This window comes from Monodon monoceros, unplaced genomic scaffold, assembly GCF_005190385.1.
Source record: "Monodon monoceros isolate NGI ecotype Baffin Bay Population unplaced genomic scaffold, NGI_Narwhal_1 Super_Scaffold_8, whole genome shotgun sequence".
NCBI classification, from domain to species: domain Eukaryota; kingdom Metazoa; phylum Chordata; class Mammalia; order Artiodactyla; family Monodontidae; genus Monodon; species Monodon monoceros.
The window spans coordinates 16,883,721-16,902,314 of NW_021703785.1; the positions used below are offsets into that span (position 1 = coordinate 16,883,721).

The 18,594-nt window shown below is 37.8% G+C and overlaps 1 protein-coding gene and 1 non-coding gene across 2 annotated transcripts in view; both read right to left on the reverse strand.

Annotated features, from left to right (window-relative positions):
- GPC5 (glypican 5) overlaps nt 1–18,594 on the reverse strand; it is a 1,347,921-nt gene that overhangs the window by 190,827 nt on the left and 1,138,500 nt on the right. The gene's annotated exons all lie outside the window — the stretch shown is intronic.
- Nucleotides 10,084–10,218, reverse strand: LOC114888464. The gene has a single exon (XR_003791798.1). It is a non-coding gene; the product is annotated as a small nucleolar RNA SNORA70 (small nucleolar RNA).

Below are 18,594 nucleotides of genomic sequence, written 5' to 3' on the forward strand. Positions count from 1 at the left end.
AAACCCCGGAAATCCTAAACTTATGAATAAGTAGTGCTGACTTCCTTCTCTCTGCTAAGGGTGGATTGTCAGATTTTTTTTTTCCCCACACTGTGCAGCATGCAGGATCTTAGTTTCCCAATCTGGGATAGAACCTGTGCCCCCTGCATTGAGAGCATGGAGTCTTAACCACTGGACTGCCAGTGAAGTCCTGATTGTCAGATTTTCTCACTGAGTTGTCCTCACCCACTGCTTGGGTCATCCAGTCAATGGCCCTGTCCTTGGCAATTCCATGGCAATGACTTTATAATGAATTTAGTTCAGCCTCTTAGCACTTCGAGATCATTTTTTTCCTTAAGTCCTCTCTGCCTTCAAAGTCTTCAGTGTTTTATCTGGCCTGCACATGGAACAGATTATTTATCCTCAAATACTATTTACTTATGTCATTCTTGATTACCTACAGGATAAAGCACAACCCTTTTAAACTTACCCTAACCAATTTGGAAAAACTTAACCCCCATATTTGCTGTCTCATAGATACTACTTTTTGTTTTTTAATTTTTTTTAATTTTATTTTTATAAAATTTTTAAGGGTTACTTTACATTTACAGTTATTACAAAATATTGGCTATGTTCCCTGTCTTGTACAATACATCCTTGTAACTTATCTTACACCCAATAGTTTGTACCTCCCACTCCCCAAGCCCTATACCGCATCTCCCCATGCTGGTAACCACTAGTTTGCTCTCTATATCTGTGAGTCTGTTTCTTTTTTTGTTATATTCACTAGTTTGTTGTATTTTTTTATATTCCACATAAGTGATATCATACAGTATTTGTCTTTCTCTGTCTGACTTATTTTGCTCAGCATAATGCCCTCCATGCCAAAGAGCCCACTTGTAATAATCTGCCCAGTCTCTTTTTGTTATTTATATGAATTTTTCCCATTTGATATCATTGATCACAGTAGCTAATCATAATAGCTCCTGATCAAGAACTCCTGGAGCCTTAGTGTTTATACTTTGTAGACTTATCTTTACACGTATATTTCATTTATACAATATGAAGACTACAGCTTCCATAGAAAATAGCAAAGTGACCTACATGAAGGTGCCCTTCCTCTCCTTTTTTATAAATGTAAATAAGATACGTGTGTGTAGTCATACATATATACATTATATATTCACCATCATTTATTTGAATTTTCAAACTTTTTCAAATTTTCATTGATTGTAGTTTCTACTATGTGCGAGGCACTGTGCTAAAAAAAATATGTCATATCCTCAAGGAACACTAGGTAGTGACAGTCGTAAATATGCAAGTGAGTAATTTAAAGCAGAATGATAACTATCTACATAATGATAACTTTGTATAAGGTGACTGACTTGAAAAGTTATTGACTAGGACAAAGTTTTTATTTATGTTTTGGTAAATTAGAATTGGGGGAGTCATAGAACTAATACTAATATTTAACAATGATCAATTAAGCATTTTACATGTGACTAAATCAAAGAGATTATCGTTTAAGCTTATTCCATCTTCAAATCAAACCTCTGAGGTAGATACATCATTATCCCATTTTATAGATGGGACAACAGATGCTCAAGATGACTAAGCCACTTTCCCTAAATAATTCTCTCAGTAGGTGTTAAGGAAGGTCAGGAAAGCATTTAAAACATCTTTTGCTCTTATGCTGAGATGTAAAGAATATAGTGTTAGCTAGAAAAAAGCATTCCAGGTAGAGGCACCATCATGTACTAAAATGCAAGAACGTTACTTATATAATTAAAAGTATGTATATATATATATGCGCTGCTATTTCAAAATTTTCAAAATTTCAAGATACTGTGCTATTGCATCACCTACTATCTCTCTGAGCTCCAAGTCCACCATCCTGTATTCTGTGCTGTCAAGCTTGCAAACATTTCTCCGACTCTCCTGCCAGCTGACTTTCTCTTGGCGGGAAACACAAGAGGGAGAACGGAAGGCAGGACGAAGGCAGAAGGGATGACTTTTCTGCTTATACTTCACGTCAACTTCTCAAGGCAACAAAAGACAACCACAACTTCAGCCTCCAGCTTCTTTTGACACACCGAGCACCAGCCATTCTGTGTCCTCTTTATAGGTGCCTGCACCAACTCACAGTGCCCCCTGGTGGTCTGAGCACCAATTACATGGCTTCACCTGTAGAGTAACTGGTACCAGTTGTTACGAGGCCCCTTCCTTGCTATATTCTGGCAACCCCACCTCTTCCTTTTTGTTCCCCCAGCTCTGGTGTGGCAGCTGCTTCCTGCAGTTATTAATTTATGGACTATTTTAGCATCCCTTCCTTGATATTTCAGCCTTTGAACATCTGGTGGCCAATTTCCTGCTTGAAATACCTACCATGGTTTCAGTTTTCCTGACTGTATCTTGATTAATACAGATCCCTTTATTTAGGTGTCTCTTTAATAATCCCTTGAGACAAATGTCACATCCTCTTTATTGCCTACCTGCCAGTTTCTACTTTTCTTCTATTAGCAGAAACCCAACTTTGTTTTTATGGCAGGTAGCCATAGTCGAGAGAGGAGACTAGGCTCCTCTACAGATCCAGGGTGGAACATAAATTCACTGAGCTAATCCTGCCATAGAATATAACTTTGATGCGAGGAGACATATGACGGGGGTTCTTGAAGGAGGTTTATCTCACACTTAACACTGAAAGGAACACCTTCTCTTCAAGCTTTTTAAATATTTTTCCTGAGACTATGAAAGATGGAAGCTAGTATGTTATTTCTAGCTGATGAAAAAAATCAGTTGACACTGAGGATAATAGTAATAACCTAAGCATTTGATAGCACTGTTGGGCCACAGAATCAATTATCCTTAAATGTTTGCAATCTCTGGATTTCTCTATTTCTCTATTTTGTAAAATGAGACATTTTCATTGTTGGTTAAAACACTTTTAGTCGAGCTGTCTATTCCTTGCTATAACAATCATAAATTATAGAGTAGGAGATATGTATCTCTTTATCTATATATAGATTTAGATATAGATATAGATACACACATATATGCAGATATAGTTATCTATATGTACAATGCATATACACATAAACATATATAAATACATATGCTTTGCTTTTATATATTTTAGTAGCTAAGACTAATGGTAAGACTTAGTAGCTATTTACTAATGGCTAAATAAATATATTTTTACATTTTGCCTGTATAATGATTTTTTAATATAAGGAAAGGTAAGGTAGAGGTTCAAACAGAGGAGATAGTATAAAAGGCCTGACCATGGAGAATAAAAGCTGGAAAGGTAAAATGATTAACACTCACAAATTCTAAAGTAAAAGACAGGTGGTTTCATTGTCATTCAAAGTGCCTCCCGAGAGAGTTATGGACATTTGTTTGAATTATATACACTTTTAAGGATTATTTTAGCACGTCCCATTGTCGAGCACCTACTCGGATCTGGTCACTATCTTAGGTGACACAGGAGAAGGGTGAAAAGCATGGGTTACAAGGCTCTCCTCTCAAGCTTGTTTATTTCTGAATGTTCTCACCGAGGACTCAGTTCTGCTTTCATGGAGATTTTTATGTTACATGTATAAGATAGAATGTAGTGACTAGGGAAGACCTGAGTGCGTCTGTTAAATAAATAATGCTATTTTTTCAGCTCCCTTACTGCTTTTATCTTAGGATCTGCAACACTCTAAAACTTTAGAACGCCCCTGTGCTATGCTTATGGGTGTTCTTTTGCTGAGGTTTACTGAGGGGCAAACTGATGGATCATAGGCTGCCTAGAAAGTTACCTGGAAAACGCAGATCAGACCAAGGAGCAGCCTTTTTGCTGTAACAAGTAGTCACGTTCCCTCTACAGGACTGCCAGATGGACTAGATGAAAGCATCGTATATGTGGAGAGGCAGAACAGTGCGAGGTATTTGAAAAGGTAAAAGCTTATCCTTAGAAAAAAAGAAAAAGCTGAGGGCTAGTAGATACACAGTAGAGGTGGCTCTGGATACCTGGGAGGGCAAGCTGATTTTTTTTTTTTGCCTTGAATGCTGGGCAGACTCTTTTTGTAACTTTCTGTGGTCCAGTTTTGCCAACTAGCCTCTCTATAATCTTAGTCACATACCTACATAGGGTTGACCATCTTTGCATCATTAGTTCAAGCTTAGAGAGAAAGAATGAGAAAGCAATCTAAATGGAGACACAGAAAGGATTTAGCAGAAAGAAAACAAAAACTGAACATCACTGAGAAATGGGTCCTCTATAGTTTGAAACATAAGTTGGTGAGATATTTAGAGAAAATACTTTTGCACTCTTGTCCCCAACCAAGACAGACCTCTAGACCATGAATAAAAACAATGTTTGGGGACAACCAATCATTCCTGGAATCTGCTTATGAGTTTCCAGTAGACCTCCCTAGCTTTTGGCTTCCTCATGTTGATCACTGCTCTGTGTACCCAGTGTTTACCCAGCCACGTTGTCTTGACATCCATATGGATTAGCTTTCTGGCTCCCAGTTTAGCTCCATTTCCTTGATTCTGGCAACTTTCACTTTGGTTTATTGTCTCCAAAAATGATCACCACATATTCCACATGGCTGCCTATACATATGTACAGCACCTATTAATTCATTTCTTTATAAAATCTAAATTCGGTGAGTGCCAACCATGTACCAAGGACTAGCTAGGTGCTGGAGATCAGTTGTGAACAAGGCTCTGATCTTCTGGAGTTTACATGTTAAGGGGAAAGGACTGAAACATTAAAAATTATTTAAGCAAAAATTATTAGTATAAATAAATGCTATGTAAGAAAAACGTAGGGTATGTGTTGGCAAACAACCAGGTTTCTTGTCTGTGTTTCAGGAACATTATCCCAGAGGAAGCGACTTCCAGACTAACATCATGACTTGAATATACAGGGACATGAAGTGGGGTGGAGTAGAGAGGGCTTCTGGGCAGGACACCTTGTACAAAATTCTGAGCTGGGAAGGGTCTACTCTCTCTGAGGAATGAGAGCAGGCCAAGGATACTGGAGCAGATTATCACAAAGCAGGGAGAGAGGAAGGTTTAATGGACAAAGGCTCAGTGGCAAAAGGAAAAATGAAAAGAAGGAGATGGATTCAACTGCTGTTTGCAACCTGGGGACACCTAAGGAGTGGAAATGAAGGGAGCAAGGTGTCTAGCATGATTCCAAGTTTCCAGATGTTGAAAGGACCTCCCAAGTCTGCCTGATATGCTCCAAACCTGTGAGGCACAGGAAATGTGTGCCCGACCTACGGGCAAGAGTCATGAAAATGTAGCAACACAGTTCCCCTTGTCGCATGTCTGTGAAAGTCTGTGTGTACATTCATGTGTGCCCAAGTGCCTATGTATATGCAGTGTGTGTTTAAGGTATGGAGATCAAGGAATGACAGCAGTCATGTCTGGGTGGTCTTTGAGTAGAGAGAGGAGGGTAGTCTCAGGAAACAAAACGTGAATGAGATCCATAGCTTTGAAGTAAAAACAAAAATGGAATGGGAAGTGACCATGAATTAGATCCTTAAGGCTGAGTTGTCCTCGGGAGAACATAGGATAGGCAGCTTAGCTGTTGGTTACAAAAGCGGTACCCTTGCACTTACACAGAAGTACATTACTGTAAGTAATCTTTGGTATAATTAAAGGCAGGGCATTAATTACTGAGCATTATATATAGAGAGCCATCATTTTATATATTTTGTTTTTTCTATTCCAATTATAGTGGTATTATTATTATGGGAATAGAATATTATTCAGAGTATTATCTGGAAATTAAAATCAAATGTGCTATAAATGTTCTACAAATTTACAAATGGTTTTATATACAGTATAAGCAGTTATTGATTTATAACCACTACTGTCTTCATGTTTTAAACATTTCAAATCAAATTCATTAAAATATTTTAATTGATTCAAAATCTATTTCTATAATTCTAGTTTGAATGAGGCCTACATAATCATTATTTTCATGAGAACAAAATGTTTAAAAGCCAAATATATAAGGTTAGAGTTTTACTGCAGACCAAAAACGAATTCAGGCTTATTTCTCAAACAAATATATTTTCTCTTAATGTCAAATAAAACACTGTTGAGCTAAATATTACTTTGCCATGAAAAGAAACAAACAACAAAAATCAAAATCAGGACTTCAGCCAAGCAAGAATCAAAAACCTTACGGAGCACAGTAGTCAGAGGCAATTTTAGCATTAACTATGCAATCTCTTAAAACGACACACAGCTGTGGAAAGACTGAAACATGCTCTTGCTGGCTGTGATATTGCAATTCTAAAGGAATGCTGACAAGCTTTGGCTTCTAAACTGCCTAAACTCAGCCTGAAAACACAGATTGCTGCTACTCTCTCTGCCCTCCGCAGTTTAGATACCTGGATCTTTTAGTCTCACCATTTCTGTTATACCCAAGTACGATGAAACAGGAGCAAGAAAATATGTTTTCATTGCCTTAGGATGATTTATTTTGTCAAAGTTCCCAGCGAATTTTCATAGTATCAGAACTTCTATCATGGCAATAGTTACTACTGAGAATAAAAGGAATCCTGAAATTTTCCCATAACGAAATATATTAATATTAGAAAGGTTTATTTTAAATTATTTAACTAGTTCATTAAAAAGTATGTGCAATCACACACATGCATATATTCACAAATGCCTACAAATGAACAAATTTGCAGGAAATTCGTAGCAAATTTGTAATAGAAACAAATTTGTAGAAAATGAAGTTTAAAGGAAACACATTTTAAAATTTGAAAGCAAAGACCATTTATAGTTCTAAACAAAATTTTAAATATTTCTTCAGTGTGTCTAGCATTCATAGGAACATAGAAATCACTCCTGATTGATTTTATTTCTGGATACTTTTTGCTCATTTGAAACTTCTAGGAAATACGCCTGCCATATTTACAAAACTTTTAGAGCAACTTATGAATTTATCTACTTTTAGGTAAAGCATCGTTGGGCTATATCTCAATCCACAGGTAAATCATGATTCAGAATTATCTGAATTTTATATATATATAAAATATATATAAAAATATATATATACTTTAGATGCAATCAAAGTCAAACATGTCCCAAAATAAAATAAATACTTATTCACCTTATCGGCATGGCTCAATGGCAAGGGTCTACCCCAGTCATCGATTACAGCCATCCTCTCTAATCTTCACAGACTACTCGCAGCTCATAGATGAAAGTATGTCCTTTGCTATGGGCTATTCTCTCTTGATTAAGTGGAAATCCTCAATTTCATAACCTTTATTAACCATGAAGGCAAAGAGGGAAAACTCTCATTCTTTCATTCTCTATGGTGCCATCTTTACTGTTTGCTTTTTCTCTTTCTGTCTCTCTATTTTTTGTATCTCTTTGTGTCTCTGTATCTTCTTTTTAGGAAAAAAGTATGTGCTTCTGGTTCCAACCATGGCCTCTTTTGTACATTTTTATTTTCCAAGACTTCTGGGCATTATCTGTCCCCTAACTCCTATTCCACTCTAGAATGCATCTATTCCCTCTTTTTAAATAAATCCAGTTTGGAAATACTAGCTGTGGCCTTTTTACGAGCACAGCATATTTGTGTACACACAGACACTCACACACATGTAGACACACATTAATATATCTCTGTTCACTAAATCCCAGAAAGCTCTGAAAAACTAGATCAGAAATGTACTTTCTTTCAACAGATGTCAGGCAAATTTGGGGACAAAATATCTTTTTATGACTATATATATAAACTTATATTCTCATCTACTGAAAATTAAGCCTAATGCCACCATTAATGTTGAGAGGCATGTAGTACAGGGCAGGCTTTTTCCCTATTTAAGAACTCAATCGAATTTAATATTAAGGAGTGACAGATGAGATCTTTTCTTGAAGCAGAGGGGGAAAATATAAGGTCCATAAAACAGCTCCTCTGTCAAATATTTGTGATTAACCATCAAATCACACTAGTCTCCTTGTTAAATCCTGCATTTCAGAAGCATGTATGTTACTGGGAAATTACAGAATACATGTAATTCCTCTATATATGTAGAGATTTTAGTCCAAACACCTAAAGATAAAATTTAAATCCTGAGACTAATATCTACACTTCAGATTTCAATGAAAGTGTTCTCCAGCACAGGAAATGGACATTTTACTTCACTAGTCTACCTCAACTTCAAGTTAATCTTCTTATAAGACCATCTATCTTACAAAATATATTTACACATCAATTTACTAAACTGGAATCAGAATGTGTGCAAGAACTGATGTATGTACAAAAATGTTGGTTATATGTAATATAGGATTTTCATTGTTGACAGTATTTTTCAATTAGAAGAATTATAATTTATTATATTATAGAAGGAAACAGAAACATTGACATATTGCCAGATTTTATCTTTAAATATTTACCAATTTTTGTTTCCGTTTTATCTCTCCCAGTTTATTAAATTAGTAATATTGAATTTGGCAAATATATTGGGTAAAACTGCTATGTATCCATTTCAATACCTAGTAAAAATCAGTGGAAATTTGAATGAAGCATTGGAGGAAGGATCCTGAACAAGACTAGGATGGAATTCATTGCTAATGTACTGAAAGTTACATACAGCAAATCCATCTCTGTTTTCCTAAAGCAACAAAATGTATTTGTAATTTCCTAGAAGTAGATGGGTAAAGTAATTAAAAAGTTTTCTTGGATAGTAAATCATTTATTTTTTTCAATATAAGGCAATTCTAACTAAAGGAAGCACATAATAGTCATTTCACTCACATTTTAGTGATGGCTTCTCATTTTCCAGAGTGATATTTGAGATTTTATAAGATTAGGCATTTATACTTTATAGCAACAAACTAATCAGTTGGTGCTGCCCCAGATCATACGTGCTAATATTTCACTTATACTGTGCTTAGGAGGAAAATTATTGGAGATATGTCAGCTTATCTGTGGAATAGGTAAGCTGTTTGGCATACTCTTCCTTACCAAGCTTTACAGTGCTACTGCATAGTTTATTTGCCTCCAATTCAAAATTTCTCTTGTATTAAATTAGGGACATAGACGAGCCATATTTCTCAGTGCTTTAGAAAGCATCCTTTTAGGGGGATGGTGTTGAATTGAGATATTCTGAGCAGTATACATCAAAACTTTAGGGTCCCACAGCCAACTCTCCAAAATTTCTGGCTTATTTCAGAACTCAAAATCAATCCCATATACTCAGAGAAGGCAGAAATAATGGCTGAGAACATTTGCATCTCAGTTGATTCGATTTTCTTGTTGTAGATACTCTATTGCTTAAGATAATGGAGAGAGCACCAGGGAAAGGGTCAGGAGATCTGAATTCTAGTCCTTCGTTAGGCATGGAGTATATAAGGAGCCTCTATCTTCCTATATGTAAATGCACTTCCTATTTTAAGGTGTTACTGTGAGGATTTTATTTTTATTTAATTGTATTTAATTCCAACAGAATTACATAGAATTTTTATCTCCCATCCCCTCTGTTCACACACATGTAAGAAACTAAGCTGTTCCTCCTCATTATCCCATTATTGTTCCTTTCTTTTCATTTATTTTAAGGCCAAATTACTGCTGGTAATGGGAAAAAAATATGGCAATAGTGAATAGACAGCATTTGCAAGCCCCAGTGGTAAACTGTGTTAGCACTTTTTTTTTTTTTTTGACAAGAAAGTAGGGTTTATTGGTGGGCATGGGTAGGGGAGGGGGCAGCGCCAAGGCTCTCACGAGTGCAGGGCCCGCCATTTGTCCAGGGGGCCACGATTAGGGATGTACTTGACCCCACAGCCATCTGGGATGAGCCACTTTTCTGCCACCATGTTTTCAAATTCATCTGCATTAAACTTAGTAAATCCCCACTTCTTGGAGATGTGGATCTTCTGGCGGCCAGGGAACTTGAACTTGGCCCTGCGGAGGGCCTCAATCACATGCTCCTTGTTCTGCAGCTTGGTGCGGATGGACATTATGACCTGGCCAATGTGGACCCTGGCCACTGTGCCCTGGGGCTTTCCAAAGGCACCACGCGCACCTGTCTGGAGCCTAGACTGGGGACAGCATGCCAGTCATTAATGTCCACTGGAAAGGGCTGTCTCCAAGGTCCCTTAGGGCAACCCATACAGGCAACAGGCCACATACACTACCGAGGAGGCTGCTGTTTGCAGCCATTGCGCACCGGGCCCCCATGGGGAAAAGAGCACAGTCAGCTTAACTGGCTGCAAAGAGTGTTAGCACTTCTGAGTGCATCCTTTTAGAAATTTTTAATGCATGTATATTCTCACTATGTGAGTACAAGCCCACACGCTACAAACTCATTTCACTATTCTTTTGCAACAAAATATTTATTGGCCATTTTCATATCAATACTTCTTTATAATATTTGCATAATATTCTGTAGAATGACCATTTTATATTTAGTTTCTATTAATAGACTTTAAAATAAGTTAAGATCTTTGCTATTACAAATATACTGTAATAAGCACCTTCATATATTTATCTAGATTGACTTTTATTTTAAATTATTAGCAGTGCCATTGCTGGATCAAAGGAAATGAGCATTTTAATTTTAATATGGGAGATAAAATAAGTTTATTAAATAAGTTTAATAAATAAAATTAAGTAACAATTATTATTTAATTGTTCTCCAAAACTTTGTACATGTTACACTATCACCAGTAATGCATTAGCATGTTTTCTTCTTTATATTTGCCAAAACTGGATATTTTACACTTAAAATTTTTGCTGATCTGATATTATTATTTTTAGTTGACATTTCTTTGGTTACAAGTGAGGTTGGGCAGTTTTTTCACATAAACTCTGGTTATTTTAAATCCTTTGAGGCATTCATTTAAGCAGTTCTTTAGTAAGTAGTCTGTACATTATAATTCCAGTTTTAACTACCTACCTTATTTAAAAAGTGAATTAATAATAGATGAAGAGAATTTGGAGAATATAGAAAATCTATCAAAACAATTGAACGAGAACTTCAGAAGGAAGGGAAATGCTGCTATCAGATTAAGTAAGATGAAGACTAAAAAATGTCCAATGGATTTGGTCATTGAGATGGGTCCAAAGCCTAGAATCTTCTATCTCTAGCCCCAGACCTAATAGATTACCAACTATTGCCAGTCCTTCCTTCTAATATTTCTTATTATCTCCTTCCTAAGCCTTTCTTACCCACCATATTTAATTTCTGATTATCTTTTTCCTGAATTAAGCCTAATGCAACTATCAAACCTTCACTCCCCCAGCCCTCCATGATGCCTCCAGAGTAACAGTTAAAACTCTAAACCTGATGGCATCACTGGTCTGGTTTCTTCATTTGTTTACCATATTCAAAAGATAAAACAGATGAAGTCCTTCTATGTCACTTAATGAATGTTTTGAGTGCAGATTTTGTCCATGTTACTCACCTGCCGGAACCAATCCTCTGTCCCTCTCTTTGTCCTTTGATAATAATAAATAATTTGAGTTATTTGTATTTCCTGAAAATTTTCATGCTTTCATATCGTAGTAGCTTTGCCCATGTTATTCCCTATGAAGAGTTTCTCTTTGCTTCCTTCCTGCTTCTCTCTTCCTTCCTGTAAGTAAAAAGTCTTACTTCTTAAGTTCAGGTCAGATGTTACTTTCAGGTTGCAGACATCCCAGTTTGAATTCTCTCTTCTGGGGTAGGTATTTCTTCTCTTCTATCTCACTGGAGTTTGATACCATTATTATAGTAGATATCGTATTAAAGTTGAAAGAGTTGGTTCACACACCTGTTTTTCTACTTGGTGTAAGCTCATTTGCAGTAGTGATTATGTCTCTGGTTTGAATAAAAGTGTCTTAACAAGGTTTTGTTTGTTTGTTTGTTTTTTTAAGAAGCAGACCCTAGGAACAGCAGAGGAGAATTCAAGTGCAAGTCATTTATTAAGGAAATACTTCCAGGGTAGCTGGTAGGTAAAGCTGGGTAAGGAACAAGAGGAGGCCAGGTAAGGATGTAACCCCAGGAAAAAGGCCCACAGAGGGTAGGCTGCAGCCTGATGCTATGGGGAAACTTTGGAATGTAATCTAAGCCTCAGAGCTGCTAAAATCCAGGCAATGGATCTGGGGCTTTCTTACAGCTGCATTTCTCAGTCATATGCTAGTGGAAGCCTCAGGGGAGGTCAACTCCCAGGCACTTCCAGACCTCTTCACGCTAGGGCCTAGTATCTCCAGTAGCTGAATGTCACTGCTCTACACATAAACCGTACGCAGGCACTCAAATTTTGAATGGCTGGCTGGCTGGATACATGACAAACTATGAAACTGGGGGTTACTTAGAGGACAACAGGGAGGCATTGAAAGTTTCTGATGAAGAGAGCCGTACCTGCCAAGTGATGTTAAATAGATGAATTTAGAAGTATTGTGAAGACTAGATTAATAACAGGAAAGTCTAAAAGCTGGAGCATTGTTTAAGAGTAAATTGCCATGGTAATAAGGGCCCGTTTTAGCATGTAAGACGCAGTAATGGAAGGTTAGACATGATTTGATTGAAACTGCAAAAAAACCTCACTTTTTTTTTTCTTATCTCCTTTGTCTCACATATTCAGTCCGTCATCAATGAATGATTGAATTCATTGATGACGGACTGAATATGTGAGACAAAGGAGATAAGAAAAAAAAAAAAGTGAGGTTTTTTTGAACCCAAGTAACAATGAGATTACTTACATAAAGGGAAAAGGAGAACATATAGGGAGTTGAGTTAGGGTGGGGTGGGGGCAGGGGTAATGTTTAAACTCAGATCCTAGACATGATGGGTGACAGTAGGGACAGGCATACTTGATCTCTGAAGACATGACAGCCTGGAAATATAGATTTAAGAGTTAGGTTTGAAGATGGGAGAGGTGAATAAGGGACGGGGAGGGGACTTCATGAGAGGTTACGGAACAACGATATTAAAGACCAGAACTATGGCAAATGCCACATGTAGAGACAAGAAAGAAAGGCAACAGGAAGAGGGAGAGGAGAAATAGAAGAACAAACTCACAATAACACAGTGTTAAGGAGGCAAATACAAGAGAAAGTTTCAAAAGGGACAGAGTAGCTTAAGCCTTAAATCCTCAGAGAGTTCAAATATAAATAGAATTGAGAAAAATCCTGCATATCAAACTGAGGATATGCTTTATGTCCTTAGAGAGTTTATGGTGGGTGGTAAAAACTCAAGTCAAATGATAAAGCATAGATCCATAAGAAGAGGCTGTATTCTTATGTTTCTCCAATGGAAACAAATTGGTACAACTTTTCTGGAAATCGATTTAATATATGACAAACACACTTAGTCAACGGGTACTCTATTCTAGCAATCCCACCTTAATCTCAGTAATCCTAAGAAATCAACTAGATTTAAAGTCCATATTTTAGGTTCACAGGCTATTCATAATCCTGTGAGCAATAATAGCAAAATATTGTAAAAAGTCTAAATATTTAGCAATAGGAGAATATTTAAATCTAGAGAGAAACAAAAGAGGACATCTTATATAATCGTTATAGACAATTATTTTAGAGACTACTTAATAACAGAATTCTTTGATAAATGTTAGGCGAACAGGGAAGGCTATAAAAGTACCTATAATGATGTTGCAAAAATTTATCTTCTGTATATTACACATATGTGTGTGTATTTGTAAACATACATAGACAATCTCAGACACAAATATACATATATATGTGTATATATATAAGATAAAATATGAATGTTGATAAGTGAATCTTGCTTAATTGATTATAATTGTTTTTTTTTTAATTTTTCAAATGGAGCATGTTAAGTTTTTATTTTAAAGGTGTAAGTGGATGGTGAAAGTAGAATAATTATAAAATCATAATATATAGATCTTTGTTGTCTAATATGGAAGTTACTAGAAATGTGTGGCTATTTAACTTATAATTTTAAACAATTCAAATTAACAAAAGGTTCAATTCTTCAGCTTCATTAGCTACATTTCAACATATCAATGGCTATAAGTGGTTGGTTGATATTTTATTGCACAATACTGATTTATAGGACATTTCTATCATAGTAGACAATTGTATTAGATAGTGCTGATACAGACTGCTCATTTAAAAAATCTGTCAGGCAGGTCTATTTTTTTAATTTTAAAAAAGAGACTAATAGAAATTTTGGAACAATGCAATGACCAAAACAGTAACCTAAATTAAGAACTCAATAAGATACAGAAGAGAAAATTAATTAACTGGAAGATAGAGAAGAAGGAATAATTTATAATGATGCAGAAAGACAAAATAATGAAAAACAGAATATAGGAAAACAGATATAATAGTATGTAACATTACATTACTATTACATGTATGCAGGTTTACATATATTCTTATGTAGGATGGCATATACCTCTGAGTATTTTTTCCTAGGGAAATGTCATGTGTATGTGTTCCAGGATATTCAAAAATGCTCTCAATAGCATTACTTGTAATCAGCAGAAGAGAAACATTGAAATTGTCTGTCATCAAGACAATAGGTAACTAAATCGTTGCATACAAAGAATCCTATATAGTCCCCCAAATGAATGAACTACATATATTCATTTAAAATGAACAAATTGGAAAAACAAAATTTACAGTGAGTGAAGTCATACACAAATGCTTACACATACGCTTTATGATTCCATTTATATAAACATAAAACAGGAAACTAATGGTTAGGGATTCGTATTTAGATGGTAAGTCTATAAAATAATAGAAGAATAATTACTATGAAACTTCATACAGTGTACTATCCTTTCAGTGGGAAGAAGGGAGTTGTGATTGGAATAGAGGTACAAAGAGCTTCTGGAGAATTGGCAATGTTTGATTTCACCATATAAGTGGCGGATCCTTGTTGCTTACATTATTCAAATTTATTGCGCTATATATTTATGTTTTATGGACGTTTCATAGGTGTGTTCTTTAGCAAAGTTTTAAACAACTAACAGCCAACCCAGGGGATAAAATACGCTTAAACGTACACATAGCCAACTTAAATGCAGTTTAGAAGACAGACAGACAGACACACACACACACACACACACACACACAATCTGGTCATGCTGAAATCCTCTCCCTGGTTTTTCACTGCTCAAATAATAAAGACTCAAGTCCTTAAAGTAGCTCATAAGCTCCTATGTGGTCAGTTCTCATCTGGTCTGTAACCTTCTCCACCTCGCTCTGTGTGTTCCAGCCACACTGGCTCTCACAGATGCTTTGCAGTGCTTCACCGCAACGGAGAGTCTTCCTGTCCTCTTCAACCTCCTATCTTAGCTCAGAGATCACTTCCTCAGTGAGCACCAGCCTCTCTGAGAGCAGAGTAACTTGTTCGTACACACCCTTTCAGAAGGGCATTTTTTCCTTCCTTCAGGGCATCCTCCAGTTTGTAGTTTTTCTCCCTCCGTGCAATTACTTGGATAACGTCTCCTTCCCTATGAGTCAATAAGCACTGTCAGGGATATGACTTTCACCATTGAACCTCCAAGGTCTAGGGCACTGGCTAATAACATTGTTTAATGAATGAATGAATGAGGTTTTAAATAAATTAGCTTTAAGATGTCTACAGGATGCACAGGTGGATAGGTCCAGGAGGCAGCTGGAAAAGATCATTCCTAGGAATGATCTGTCTAGAATTAGTGATCTGGGAAATGTTAACAGATACATGCTAGCATAACTGACAGTGGATTTAATTGCCCTGAAAGAGGCTATAGAAAGACGAAAAAGGTAGGAGCAAAACATAAGCCCCCTATACTGTAACCTTGATGCATTGTTCCAGCTATATTTACCACCACTCAACCCCTTCCCACGATCTACACTCCCAGCACTCTGGGACCCATACCTTTTCTGAAGTTATTTCTTTTCCCACTTCTCTATTTCCTCATGCTTCCTCCACTCCCTAAAATGCCTATCCCTTCCCTCTCTCATCATATCTGAAACCTGTTCATACCTCTCTCCTAGTAGATATTGATTCTATTGTTTCTCCTTCCCTTGCTTAATTTGTGACCCTTAATCAACATGAACTATCTCCTGCTTCCTATTAAAAACTTATTTTATCTCCCATATAAAATGTTAAGGTCTTTCAGAAAAAGAGTCCTAGTCATCATTCTTTGTCTCACAATATGTTTGATGGTATCTAATTCTGAAATTTAAAATAAAACGGTTAAAACCAGATTTTTTATATTGTATTTGATTTGGCACCAAAACCTGATCTAATTTAAATTTATTTGATGGCAAAACCTGACTTGAAATGATAGGTGTTCAAACATGGTGCTGTCCAAAGCTTGAATAGGTATGGCTTTAAAATGGTGCGTTCATCACATTATCATTCTAAAATCTAAAAAGAATTTTTAAGAGTCGAAATTCTGAAACACATATATCCTCAAATGCTTCATATAAGACTGTAGGTTTATGCTTTGTATTGTGCCTTGGATTTAATAGTATTTGATAAATATTAATCATTCCCGAATAGAATGCCAAGTGAATAAATGATTGTATGGTTTTATGAAGTCCTGACAATTTCATACAAGGTATAGAATCCTTACCTCTGTGGGATGCTGGAACCTAGCTGATATAATTATGAATAATGTATGTGTTTTGCTCCAAGAAGGTCCCTGTCTACTGATTAATGCTTATACAGACAACAAGAAAGACTGTGACAGTCTGGTAGAAATTCCATGTATGATAAACACGTCAGGATGGAGAAATTCTATAATAAACCTAAGAGCAAAATTCTGCGGTGTTATATATTAGAGTAGGTAGTTTCACAGTTTTTGAAGAAAAAGAATCTATTAATGAACATGATTGTTTACAGAAGTATTATTCATATCAGTGTGGAAAAAATAGATCGGAAATCAATTTACATGATCCCAATTTTCTTAGTTTTCCAGCAAACACTCAGGTTGAGTATACAGACTCTAGCAGCAGTGTGAAGAGTTAAAAGAGTATTATTAACATTAGAAGTCAAAGACTGAAGAATCCATTTCCTGTTTTCTACAGATTTTTTTTTTTTTTAATTTGTGTGACTTGCTTTACTGTACACCATCCAAGGCCGCCAACCCCACCAGCTCAGGGACAGGGAGCTGCCCCTGAGGGCCCAGAGGGACCCATCTCAATGGTACAAATGTTGGTAAGACTTCTGGGTGGGGTGGAGGTGTGTGGGCGAAAGATTTGTCAAGAACCTGATTAAAATTTGTGTTACTTTTACGCCAAATTTGTTTTCTGTCCATGGGATTTTGTTTCCTAGCAGTAGTAGTAGCCTGACAATGGAATCCAGGGGCTGCGTGGCTGCTTCCTGCGCCACCTGTGTGCAGCAGCCTTGCACAGGTACCCAGGACTCTCCCTAAGAGCTTACTGGTGGTCACGATCAGCCTCTGAAGATAGAGATGTGCAGAGTTAAACCAGCTACGGCCTCCCGGTCCGCTGAAAATACCCCTGGTTGGTTGGCAGGGGGCAAAAAGACGCAGGCCCAAGTCACCCAGCCACGCCTCCAGGCCCGAGCCAACTGTCATAAAGCAAACACATATGGAGCTTCTGCAGTGGAGGAAGAAAGACCAACGTCCCCTTTCCTAGAAGAAATAGGCAGGAGAGAGCTGCACTTGGCCAAGTGTCAACCTGGCAGAACCTCTGGGGCCACTTCTCTGTGACCTAACAGGCGCTCCAAGAGGGGCCTGAAGGTGTGCCCGTGTGACACCTCTTGGACACGGGGCATCTGTGTGCTGAAGGGCTGGGTGACAGGGGTGCAGGAAGGCAGGAGGGCAGTGACCACGGCACCCCGTGGGGTCTGCGGCTGGGCTACCACTGCATGTGGGCACCTCAGAGACAAGGAGGACTGTGCGGGGACACGCCTGGGTGTCAGGGCAGTGACCAGGCCTCTCTTCCTGCTTTACTTTTAGTTCACGACTGTCCTGTGGTTTAATAACGACATAAGCCTCCTAAGCCACAAAGCTCCTGTTTTGTGCTCCGAATCGTCAGCGTCATTGAGCGGGTGTTGTTTGGTCTTCACTTTTCCTAATTCTTAACCCAAAGTCCCTGAGGCAGGCGGGACAGGGCCCAGGTGACCTTGACAGTGGTGCCAGTACCCCAGGGTCCTCACCATGAGCCCAATGCTGCCTGTGACAGCTTCCCACCATCACTGGGAGCTGGGACATTCTTTGTTTTTTTTCGTTACACTGGCCTCTCACTGTTGTGGCCTCTCCCGTTGCGGAGCTCCGGACGCGCAGGCTCCGCGGCATGTGGGATCTTCCCGGACTGGGGCACGAACCCGTGTCCCCTGCATCGGCAGGCGGACTCTCAACCACTGCGCCACCAGGGAAGCCCTGGGAGATTCTTTTTTATTCACTTTATCCTTAGAGAAAAGAAATTTAATTTACAAAGACCCAAAGCAATAATTTGTCAAAGTAAGTAACCCATCCAGGATTTACAGACACCAACGGCACGAAAAGTGGATTCCAACACAGAGCATGCGTGACATGACTTCCAGCTGAAGCCAAGCTGAGATGCCCCCGGGGTCCAGGCCTCGGGGCAGGGCTAGCCGCCCGGGTTGGCGGCTACAGCAGCACCTACCCACCCATAAGGCTCCAGGGGCAAGCGGGGCCACTTCC